The sequence below is a fragment of the Helianthus annuus genome, chromosome 3, assembly GCF_002127325.2.
Source record: "Helianthus annuus cultivar XRQ/B chromosome 3, HanXRQr2.0-SUNRISE, whole genome shotgun sequence".
Taxonomy (NCBI): Eukaryota; Viridiplantae; Streptophyta; class Magnoliopsida; order Asterales; family Asteraceae; genus Helianthus; species Helianthus annuus.
The window spans coordinates 17355061-17366176 of record NC_035435.2 but is presented as its reverse complement, the minus strand read 5'-3'; the positions used below and the strand labels follow the sequence as shown (position 1 = coordinate 17366176).

The 11116-nt window shown below is 47.8% G+C and overlaps 1 long non-coding RNA gene across 1 annotated transcript; it reads right to left on the bottom strand.

Moving 5' to 3' along the window:
* Positions 1-10147: 10147 nt before the first annotated feature.
* LOC118490143 lies at positions 10148-10671 on the bottom strand. The gene is made up of 2 exons (XR_004888326.1): positions 10264-10671; positions 10148-10197 (listed from the first exon to the last, which is right to left on the bottom strand). It is a non-coding gene; the product is annotated as an uncharacterized LOC118490143 (long non-coding RNA).
* Positions 10672-11116: the final 445 nt, after the last annotated feature.

Here is an 11116-nt window from a genome sequence, read left to right as displayed (position 1 = left end):
TTTCGTTCGATAAGCTTAACGAACGAACACAAACAAATGTCTCGTTCGTTCGACTACGTTCGTGAACGTTCGGTAATAGTTCGTTTATGTTCGTTCGTTTATGTCTGTTCGTGTTCGGTTTTTTATGTTTATTTTTCTAAAAGTTTTTAATGTTTTATTAATTTTTTACTTTCCCCCATATGTATTTCCCTCTCTCTGGCCCTCTCCCTCTTTGATATCACGCTCCTTCATTCAGCCTATCTCCAATCGATTGAACCCAATATCATCCATCCCTTCAACCTTTAAATGGTACAATGTTTAAGATTAATTGTTCCTTTTTTAATTTTCAAAATTAAAGTTCATTTGTGTTCGTTTGCGTTCGTGGTTTGTGTTCACAAACTGTTCGCGAACAACCAAAATTCCTTAACGAACGAACACGAACACAAACTTCTGTTCGTCATGTGTTCGCGAACAGTTCACGAACATCCAAATTTCCTTAACGAACGAACACGAACATAGCTTTGTTCGTGTTCGTTCGGTTCGTTTACAGCCCTATCTGCGGGCGGACAGACATAAGCACTTGAAGACTGTTTGTTAAAAAAAAAAATCTTAAAATAGCTTTTAATAGCTTTAAAAAAAAGCTATGTATAATAGCTTCATGAATCAGATCAGATTTTCACAATAAAATTTAGTGTGTCGTACCCGTTATCGCAGCCAATAAAATTTTGAAATCGGCCGCCACAAATTCCGGCAAACCACTACGGTGATTGCTAAAGCAAGAGTGAAATAGTATGCATTACCGTTAGCTGGAGTTGTCTTGGCCAGTGGTGAAAATGTCTCCAAATCCTCTATGGAGAGAATTTAAAAAGGGAGAAGATAGTGTTTAAAAAAAGGAATAATGGATAGTGTTGCTAAATGCACTCACTTTTTTCTATTTTTATTCGTTACACTCCCCTCTAAAGTTTTAAAAATGTACAATCAAACCTTCTACTTTGTTTGTTTTTTTGTTAATTGCTTCTACTTAAATTTTTAAACAATTCAAAAATATAATTAAATTAGATAACAAAAACTTACCTAAAATTTTACACGGATTAATGGACAATATATATATTCGTATTGTACCGGTGTTATTTTCGTACCTCGATATCACTCATAAAAAAAAAAGAAACGAATAAAACTGAAGGGGTATGGTCCCAAAAAGTCGCGCAAACCTCATAACAGGTTGCACGTGAGACCATACTCCTTAGCATAACAACTTGATAAATAACAACCTCGCGCAGCTCACATCACATTATGACTTACCCCCGCGCGAGGAAGAGCACGTAATAAACTCAGATAGCAACACTTAGCATAACAACTTGATAAATAACAACCTCGCGCAGCTCACATCACATTATGACTTACCCCCGCGCGAGGAAGAGCACGTAATAAACTCAGATAGCAACACTTAGCATAAAAACAATGGTATAAGTGAGCACACTAGCCCCGCGCGGGTTAGTTGCCACCAAACAAAATCCTCTCCATAGGAAGACGCGCTGTTACCTACAGAGGTACACAGGGTACAAGTGGCAGTAAAAAGAGCCAATGAACGTTCAGCAGGCTCTGTTCAATCGTGCGCCACGATCTTCTGACGATAAGTACACAAGGACGCCTACATGGCACCAATCAAGAGACGGGGACAACTGTCCCACGATCTCCACTTGTCTGCTGATGACAGAAGGGACAACAAGGCCGACAACAATGACACGTGGCTCCAATCAAGGTGCGCCAGCACCGACGAGCATCTAGAAGCCACTAAGCAGTCGAGGCCAGCGAGGCAAAGGGCATATTCGTTGTTGTCCGTTTCTGGCCCAAGGCCCATCAGCCCACAACCTCTTACACCTCTCCGGCTATAAATAGAGACCTTCATTCCTCAGGTTATTCATTCTATTCTCTCGGCTCTTACTCTTAACTACTTAATTACTCTCAAAGCAGTCGCTTATTCTCACGCCGGAGCCCGGTTAAGAGGGAAACCCCCACATTCCCCTCTTAACGAGTAACGGTGTTCTGTTTTGCAGGTTGATTAACCAGTCGGAGCTCAAATACCTAAAAGAAGATTAACCACTATGATAGGAACATAAACCCACCTAATTAATACCTTAATTAGATCACTGTTTCTTCATTGGCGCCCACCGATTTTTTCTATAACCACCCTCATCTTCTTTATTTGAGCCTTTGACATCTTTTCATCCTTCGACTATGACTGGTCAAGGAATCTTTCCAGAGTTCGGCTTCGGAGCCAACTCTAACACGGTCTTAGGTGAAGGAGTCCAAAACCTCCAAGCCCAAGTCGAAGAAATAGGTGAAGTTGAGATCACCAACACGGGGGGTCAGCGCGGGAGCGTTACCCGTATCACACAAATGGTTACCCCAGGTAACAACGGCGAAGGACCGTCCAACCCAGCGCCACCTCAAAATGTATCTGCATTACTTGGCTTACCAGAGGGCGAAACCCCAGCCTCGTGGTATGCCAAGAACATCGCCACCATCAATGCAGCATACCAATCGCTCATCGCGCAGCAGGCAGTTTTGACGGCAGAACCGTCCTTGGTCACCCCTCCGAGTCAGGGGGTGCGCCAAATGCCACCACCGGCCAATATACAAGGCAGAACCAACAGGCCCCCCCCTACAAGGCGTTTAAGCGTACAAGACACGCGCGATACAAGAGGGGAAACGGATAGTTACTATGAGTATCCGTCGAACCTTCAATGAGGCCCTGTGCACAGCCGGCTCACGCCGCGCAACATGAACAACGAATGGGAAGAAACCGACCCATATGATCCTACATGGGAAGGTGATGAAGAATCATCGGTCTTTAATCGTTTACCAAAGAACCATGAGTACTATAAGCCAAGACAACACATTGGCTATACAGAAGAAGCTGAACGAGATTTCCGCCTGGCATACAGACCAGCGGAAGCTGCGGAACACTCCAAGTTTATCCCGAAAATCGCACTCGCACCACTCTCACGAGAGAAGCTACCCCCAACCGTTGGGAAGTTCAATGGGTTGACTGACCCAGACGACCACGTCAGAACATTCACGAGTGTGGGCTGCATGGGAGGTTGGAACATGCCCATGTGGTGCCACCTGTTCATTCAGACTCTTACCGGAGCGGCTCGCGCCTGGTTTGATAGCCTTCCGCCCGGAAAGATTAAGTCATGGACAGACTTCAAGACACAATTCTTAAGTTATTTTAGCCAACAACGTCGCTATCAGCGTGATACGGCGGAAGTAGAAGATATATGGCGAAGGGATGGTGAAGGTCTGGAGGACTTCATCACGCGTTTCAACAAAGAATGTTTAGAGATTGGCGGCGTCAGTGAGCAACTCATGCGCTGCCACTTCAAGAAGGCTATACGCTGTGATAGCCTCATTAGAACCATCACAGGCAAAGATGGGATGCCAAAAGAGTGGGATAAACTGATGGAAGCAGCAAAGATCGTCGCGCAAACCGAGGAGTCCCTTGCTGGTGGAAAGGGTTATTACTCCGAAGATCGATTCTCAAGAGCAAACGAGAGGCCGCGCGACAACAATAACAAGCGCAACAAGTACAAAAGTCATGACTGGAAGTCTGAGAGACCCAGAGGCCGCGACGACAGGCCACGTTACAGAGAAGATGCGCGAGAAACGATTGACCGAATCGGTTACAAGAAAGCGGTCAGAGACGAGAATCGTGACAAACACTGGACTCCGCTCACAAAAACTCCAAAGGAGGTATTGATGACGGAGAATGTCGATTTCAAGGCGCCAAGGCCAATGACAAACAAGAAAGGGCAAGACCCTAACTTGTACTGCGATTTTCACAAAGATTCAGGGCACCTAACCGACGACTGTTACAGCTTGCGCCAAGAAATCGAAAGAGCGCTCAAAAGCGGCAAACTAAGCCATTTAGTGAAGAATGTGCGCAAGGACACCCGTCAGCTCCAACGTCACGATGAAGGTAGCCACAAAAAGGTGAGACGGCTAGAGACTCACATGGTCAACGGACCAAGATACACCGCGAGAGAAAAAGGCAAACGGCCCTACGAGCCTTCTTGGCAAGAACAGCAAGTCATATTCCCAGTAGTGCGCGGCGGTCCTCGCGCCACACGACCCGTCGTCATTACTGGTATAATTGGTCACTATGAAACAGAATACATCTTCATCGACCCAGGAAGCACAGCCGACATCATCTACGAACAATGTTTCAACCAACTCGATGAAGAAGACAAAGCGAGACTCGAGCCAGTCGATTATCCTTTGTCCGGCTTTTGCAATGAAATGGTCTTCCCTCTCGGGCAAATCAGTTTCCCCGTCACGCTCTCTGACGGGAAACACTCAAGAACAACAACCATAAACTTCATGGTAATGCCAGTAAAGTCAAGACACGATGTACTCATTGGAAGGGAAACACAAGGCGAACTAAACATGGTGACTTCAACACCTCATTCTGCCATAGGTTTCCCTACCAAGACAGGCGTAGCAATCATATACGCCAAGAAAGAAGTGATGTCAACTGAAGAGCTGCGCCCAACAAAAGCGGCGAAGGTCTCTACGACCGAGCCAGAAAAATGGGTCTTAAACCGCAAGTACCCAGAACAGACAGTGACAATTGGCCACGCCATTTCGTCAGACATCAGAAAACGTTTAATGCAACTGCTGTTCCGCAACATGGATATATTTGCCTGGACCCCGTCAGACATGACCGGCGTCCCGCGCAACATAACTGAGCATTGCTTAAACACGTACCCTTCTGTAGAACCAAAAGTCCAGCGAAGGCGCAGCCTAGGCGCGGATAAGACAAAAGCGATGAATGAGCAAGTATGTGAGTTGCTCAAGGCTGGAATCCTGAGAGAGGTAAGATACCAAAGCTGGGTCGCGAACCCAGTAATGGTGGAAAAGTCAAATGGCGGATGGCGCATGTGTGTAGATTACACCGATCTCAACAAAGCATGCCCAAAGGATTGCTATTCCTTGCCAGAGATCGATAAAAAGATTGACTCCCTCGCGCCTTACAGATGGAAGTGTTTCTTGGATTGCTATAAAGGATACCATCAAGTGCAGATGAAGCTAGAAGATGAAGACAAGACAGCCTTCAGGACTGATCTTGGAATATTCTGCTACACCAAAATGCCTTTTGGTTTAAAGAATGCAGGCGCGACTTATCAACGCTTGATGGACAAAACATTCGCAGGTGACATCGGAAAGCACATTGAGGTTTATATCGATGATCTAGTGGTGAAAAGTCCCGAGGAGGACCAAATGTTAAAAGACATCGAAAAAACGTTCAACTCATTGCGCAGCGTAAACATGAAGCTAAATCCAGCCAAGTGTTCCTTTGGCATGGAAGAAGGGAAATTTCTGGGCTTCATTGTCACAAACGGCGGTTTCAAGGTGAATCCAGAGAAGGTACAAGCTATAGAACGAATGCCCTCACCAAGAAACATCAAGGAAATGCAACGACTAGCCGGCCGGCTGGCCGCGCTAAATCGTTTTCTCTCCAATCACGCCGCAAAGTCGTATCCCTTCATTAGCACGTTGCGTAATTGCGTAAAGAAGCAAGAGTTCAAATGGACCCCGGAAGCCGAAACAACTTTTCAACAAATGAAAGCGTGTCTGATCGAACTCCCTACGCTGACGGCACCGTTTGAAAAAGAGCCCCTTGTGCTGTACTTGTCCTCCTCGGATAAGGCAGTAGGGTCAGTATTGTTGGTAGACAGGAATGGCGTGCAAACCCCGATCTATTACGTCAGCAGGGTACTCACAGACCCGGAAACAAGATATTCCACAATGGAAAAGCTGGTTCTTGCACTACTACACGCCTCCCGAAGATTGCGCCGATACTTCACAGGCCATGTGATAACTGTGCTTACCAACTTCCACATTGGCACTATACTTCAGAAGCCTGAGACATCAGGCAGGTTGGCAAAATGGGCCATTGAACTGGGTGGCCATAACATCTTGTATAGGCCGCGCCCAGCCATTAAGGGGCAGGTCCTCGCCGACTTCATCACAGAAGTGCCGGCTGATAAAATCAAGGAATGCGAGATGATAGAGACTCCCAAGGAAAACACAACAGAGGAGACTTGGATGCTTTACACTGACGGGGCATCAAATGAAGATGGCGCGGGAGCAGGTTTACGTCTAGTGAGCCCAGAAAAGCACGAGTTTACTTACGCCATTAAGCTCGACTTCAAAAACACCAACAATGAAGCTGAGTACGAGGCTTTTCTAGCAGGCTTACGTCTCGCCATCAAGATGGGAGCAAAAAACCTGCGCGCACATGTTGACTCACTCCTGATCGCAAGTCAAGTGAACGGCATATACGACGCGAAGGGAGAAGTCATGGCCTTGTATCTGGAACAAGCGAAGGAATTGCTACAGCAATTCAAATCCCACAAAGTTATACACATTAATCGCTCAGAAAACAAGCCTGCCGATGCTTTGAGCAAGCTTGCCTCGACTTCCTTTCAACATCTCGCCAAGGATGTAAGGATAGAGGTACTCAAGAACCCATCGGTTTTACTGCGCCAAGTTAACGTAATCGAAACAGGGCAGACATCATGGATGACCCCCATCATCCAATACTTGCAAGAGGGGGTGCTTCCCGAGAACAAAGCGGAAGCAAAAAAGATCCAAAACAAAGCCTTACAGTACGAAATGAATGGCGGTATCCTGTACCGAAAATCCTTCCTGGGACCACTACTGCGCTGTGTGGACCCCCAGGACGCGAATTATTTGATAAGGGAAATCCACGAAGGGATTTGCGGCATCCACTCCGGACCAAGGATGGTTGTCGCGAAGATCATGAGCGCCGGTTACTACTGGCCTGGTATGCATGTTGACGCAATGAAGGAGATCCGCAAGTGTGACTCTTGCCAGAGGCACTCTCCAAAAACGCTGCGTCCTAAAAACGATCTCATCCCCGTGTCCACCGCATGGCCCTTTCAACAATGGGGAATTGACATGGTGGGACCCTTCCCGGATGCTCCCGGCGCCGTAAAGTTCATCATAGTAGCTGTCGACTACTTCACAAAGTGGGTAGAAGCCAAAGCCCTTGCATCCACCACAGCTATGATTGTGCGCAAATTCATATGGGAGCACATCATATGCAGATTTGGCCTCCCGCTCAAGATCGTGACAGACAATGGCACCAACTTTGCTTCGGACGATCTTAAGAACTGGATGAAGGAGATGAACATCGAACACACTTTCACCTCCGTGGCGCACCCACAAGGCAACGGACAAGTGGAAAGTGTGAACAAATGTATCGTCGAAGGGATAAAGGCCAGATTAGGGACAAGGCGGCGCGGATGGGTTGATGAGCTCCCAAGCATTTTATGGGCTCATCGGACCATGCCAAAGACGAGTACCGGCGAGACCCCTTTCAGCCTGGTTTATGGCTCAGAGGCGGTGATCCCGGCGGAGATTGGCCTGCCCTCGCCACGCATGACAACGGTCAACACAATTGACAATGAAGCAGAAAGGCGCCTAGACTTGGACCTGTTAGAAGAAAGACGCGAAATCGCAAGAATCCGAGAGGCCAAGTACAAAACTCAGCTGGAAAGGTACTACAACACAAGGGTCCGCATTTGTACCTTCAACCCAGGGGAGTACGTCTTTCGCGACAACGAAGCATCAAATGCGGAACGCCCAGGGAAATTGGCACCTAAATAGGAGGGCCCATATCTGATTCATGAGGTCCTGGGCAAAGGGGCCTACAAATTACGCACCCTAGATGGCCACATCTTACCAAGAACTTGGAATGCGCAACAATTGCGCAAATGCTATATGTAATCTTTTCGGCCTTACGTCATCTTTCAATTAACTACGCCGGCTACGAGCCACTGGCAAATATGTATCAAGGCCTCAGAGCCAACTTCTGACTTAAATGAAAACATACGACATGTTCTTCCTATTACATTTTTTCGTTACAAATGCATGTTAAACTTTTGATTAGCGCGAAAACACTCCAGCATTTCAGGGTGGTTCAAACCACCTCCAAGGTCCTCCGCAAACAGAGCGCGAGACCGGGTGGCCACCTTATACTTAGAAAACGCTTCCATTTATTCGAGCTAATTTAGCATAAGTTTTTATAACAATGCAGTAATTGCAACAGAAAAAACAAAAGGTTTCATTAACAACTTGCGCAACTGCGCAGCATCATACATAAGAGTATCAAAGAAATCACAAAGGCACCAATGCCTATCCACTACCTACTCAACAAACTATCCTATTCTTCGCGACCATCATCACCATCATCTCCGTCGTCTTCACCATCATCATCATTGCCACCATCACCGTCGTCACCGGCGGGCTCTTCGTCAGACACCTCGACGGTAACTGGTGGATCGAGGATTGCCTTAAGACGCTGGCACCAGTCGTCTTTCTTTAACGATTCGACAACCAACTCCATGATAGGCAAGGAGAGGTTGTCATAGGAATTTTCAGCACTTGCCAGCGCAGCATCGGCACGTTCTGTTACTGAGCAATGGCTTGTGTCAAATTCTTGCCCAAGCATTTGCTCAACATGATCAGCACACTCCAGATAGCCTCCTCGGTGACCCACCGCACGCGCCGCATCTGTCAAAGCCGCCACGGCGCGATCTAGCTCGTTCGCATTCAAGATGGAGTTGGCAACCTTCAACAAAAGATAAGCATTAAAGAAAAAACTCTTTAAATCAACTTAAGAAAAAAGCACAAGGCACTTACCAACACTACTCCACGAGTGCGCATCCACTCCGCTTCTGAGACGAGTGTATCGACGATACCTTGAGCCTCAGAGTAGTTGGTTTGGGCCACATTCAGCGCGGCAGTGCTCACAGCACGCGCCTCTTCCGCATCAGCGGCCTTGACCTTCTCAGCCTCAAGGTCAATCTCCAAGGACTCGCATCTGTCGATTTGCTCATTCAAGCGACGTTTGAGTTCCGCTATCTCAACGTCCTTGGCATGGAGATCCTTGTCCTTGTTAGACAATTGCACCTTGGCTTCAGTCAGCTCAACCTAAAAATTGACAAACGCCTTGAGAATTGACTTAGAGAAATCTCATAAACAAAAAGGAAGAGCGATAATCAGAAGAACTAACCTCCATCTGCTGCTTGGCAGTTTTTTCACCCTGCGCTTCCTCCACCGCTGAGGTCAAGTCCGCAACTTTAGCCTCAAGACCAACGATCTTCTGTCGTAGAGCATAAGTACGCTCGTTGTCTTGGGCGCATATACGCTTGAACTCGGCCTTCTCCTTGGCCAGTTGCTCCTCAACATTGTGGAGTTTTTTCTGCAGCCCCTCGCGGCCCCACTCCTCCGCCTTCTTGCCGGCCTCAAACTTGGCTCTTTCTTCGTCGAACGCAGATTTCGACTTCTCAAACTCCGCAATTCGCTTCAGCATACGCTCGCGATAAGCCTCCCAGTCGGCACGCTCCCGAACCATCGTTCGCCATTCGCGAACGATCTGGTGGTTGGCAGCACGGGCATTGGCCTCCCCAAGAATATAAGTACGATATAACATCTCATGGGGTTTCGCCCTTTGCCGATTGACCTCACCAGGGGGGAAGGAATTCAAAAACCATTCACGCGAAGCGCCAAACTCAATAAATGTGTCCTTCTGTTTTAAGCTCCAGGGGGCTTGATGGAGGACATCACCGCGCTCTTCTTCAGTATATGTCTTGTAGTATATATCGCCAACGGTATCTTTCGCCCCTATCACATTAGGGTTATAACCCCCGGCTCCACCGGAGCTCGCGCCGCTAGAAGAGTAGCGGCCGGACCCTTTCGAAGTGTTAACAGGGCCGGTGTTGGCTGGCCTGGTGACCTCAGGACCTTGAGACTTCAAAGGCTGATCCATAGCCTTTTTCGCCGCCATCTCCTTCTCCAAGGCCTGCTGCCTAGCCACCTCAGCCAGCCTCTCCTGCTCCGCCCTCCGCTTCCTATCCTCCTCCTCCTTTTTCTTCCTATCCTCCTCCTCCTTTTTCTTCCTCTCCTCCTCCTCCTTTTTCTTTCTCTCCTCTACCTTCTTCTCTTCTTCTTTCTTTCTCTTCTCCTCTTCTTCTTTCTTACGCGCCTCCTCCACCTTTCGCTGCACCTCAGCTGCCTTCGCGGCGTCCTGAGCTGCAGCGTCAGTGGACTTGACGGTTATCTTGGGCCTTTTTACCCCCGCCTCAACGAATGTAACCGCCTTTTCAGGGGTCTTCTTCTTGATCTCTGCAAAATAAGGCAAGTGTAAGCAAAGAAGTTTTTTAGAAAAGAAAAGAGAAGCAAAGAACATACCAGGAGAAAATTGATACAACGAGCGCAGCCTGCTCGTCTTCCCTATCGTAGGGATCACAACAGATTGAGGCGCGGAAGCCACACCAGTGGTAGCCTCGCTCCTACCCCTTTTCCGCCCAATAAGTCGAGCAGCAGCATCTTCCTCTTCCACCTCTTCATCCTCTGGGAAAGACGGAGTCGCGCCAGCTTCAGGGTTGCGAGAACCCGCGCTCCCGGAACTCTTCGACCCACCAGCACCAGCTTTTCCCTTAGCTACATGTGATAAACCTTCATATGAGTCACTGATGATCACATAATCATCCAAGTCACGTTGACGAAGGCGAAGAGTACCTTTGCCAGCAGCAGCTGTTGCGCGACTAGGGCCAGTGCCCTTGCTGGTCACCTCCGGCTCCGCTTTCTTCTTCTTCTTCACCGGTTTTTTCTTTTTCTCCTCTGGGTCAATCCCCAGGTCGCGCAACACACCTGCAAATATTTTAGACCAAGAGCTTAGCTCGCCGCTGGAAGATCCTACGGACTCCTCGCTGGAAAGATAGAAAGTTTCTTTCCCAGCGAGAGTCACAGAGCGCAATGGACGAGGTTTTGGATATTGCGCACCTTCAGTAGCAGTTGGCGGCGAAGCGAAGGCATCAGCAGCTGGAAACATGAAGTTTCCTTTAATCTGGTCATACCAGCTTTCTTCATCATCGCGCACTGGGCGAACGCCCATGGAGCCTCCAAAAGTAGAGAAGGCAGCTTGGTAAAGTTGCGCTTCTATAAACGGAGATACATAAGTAATAATCAAAGAAATCACTTAGACAAAGAACAGAAAAACGACTAACCTTGATCGCCAAGCTTTAAAACGGGAACTTCCCTA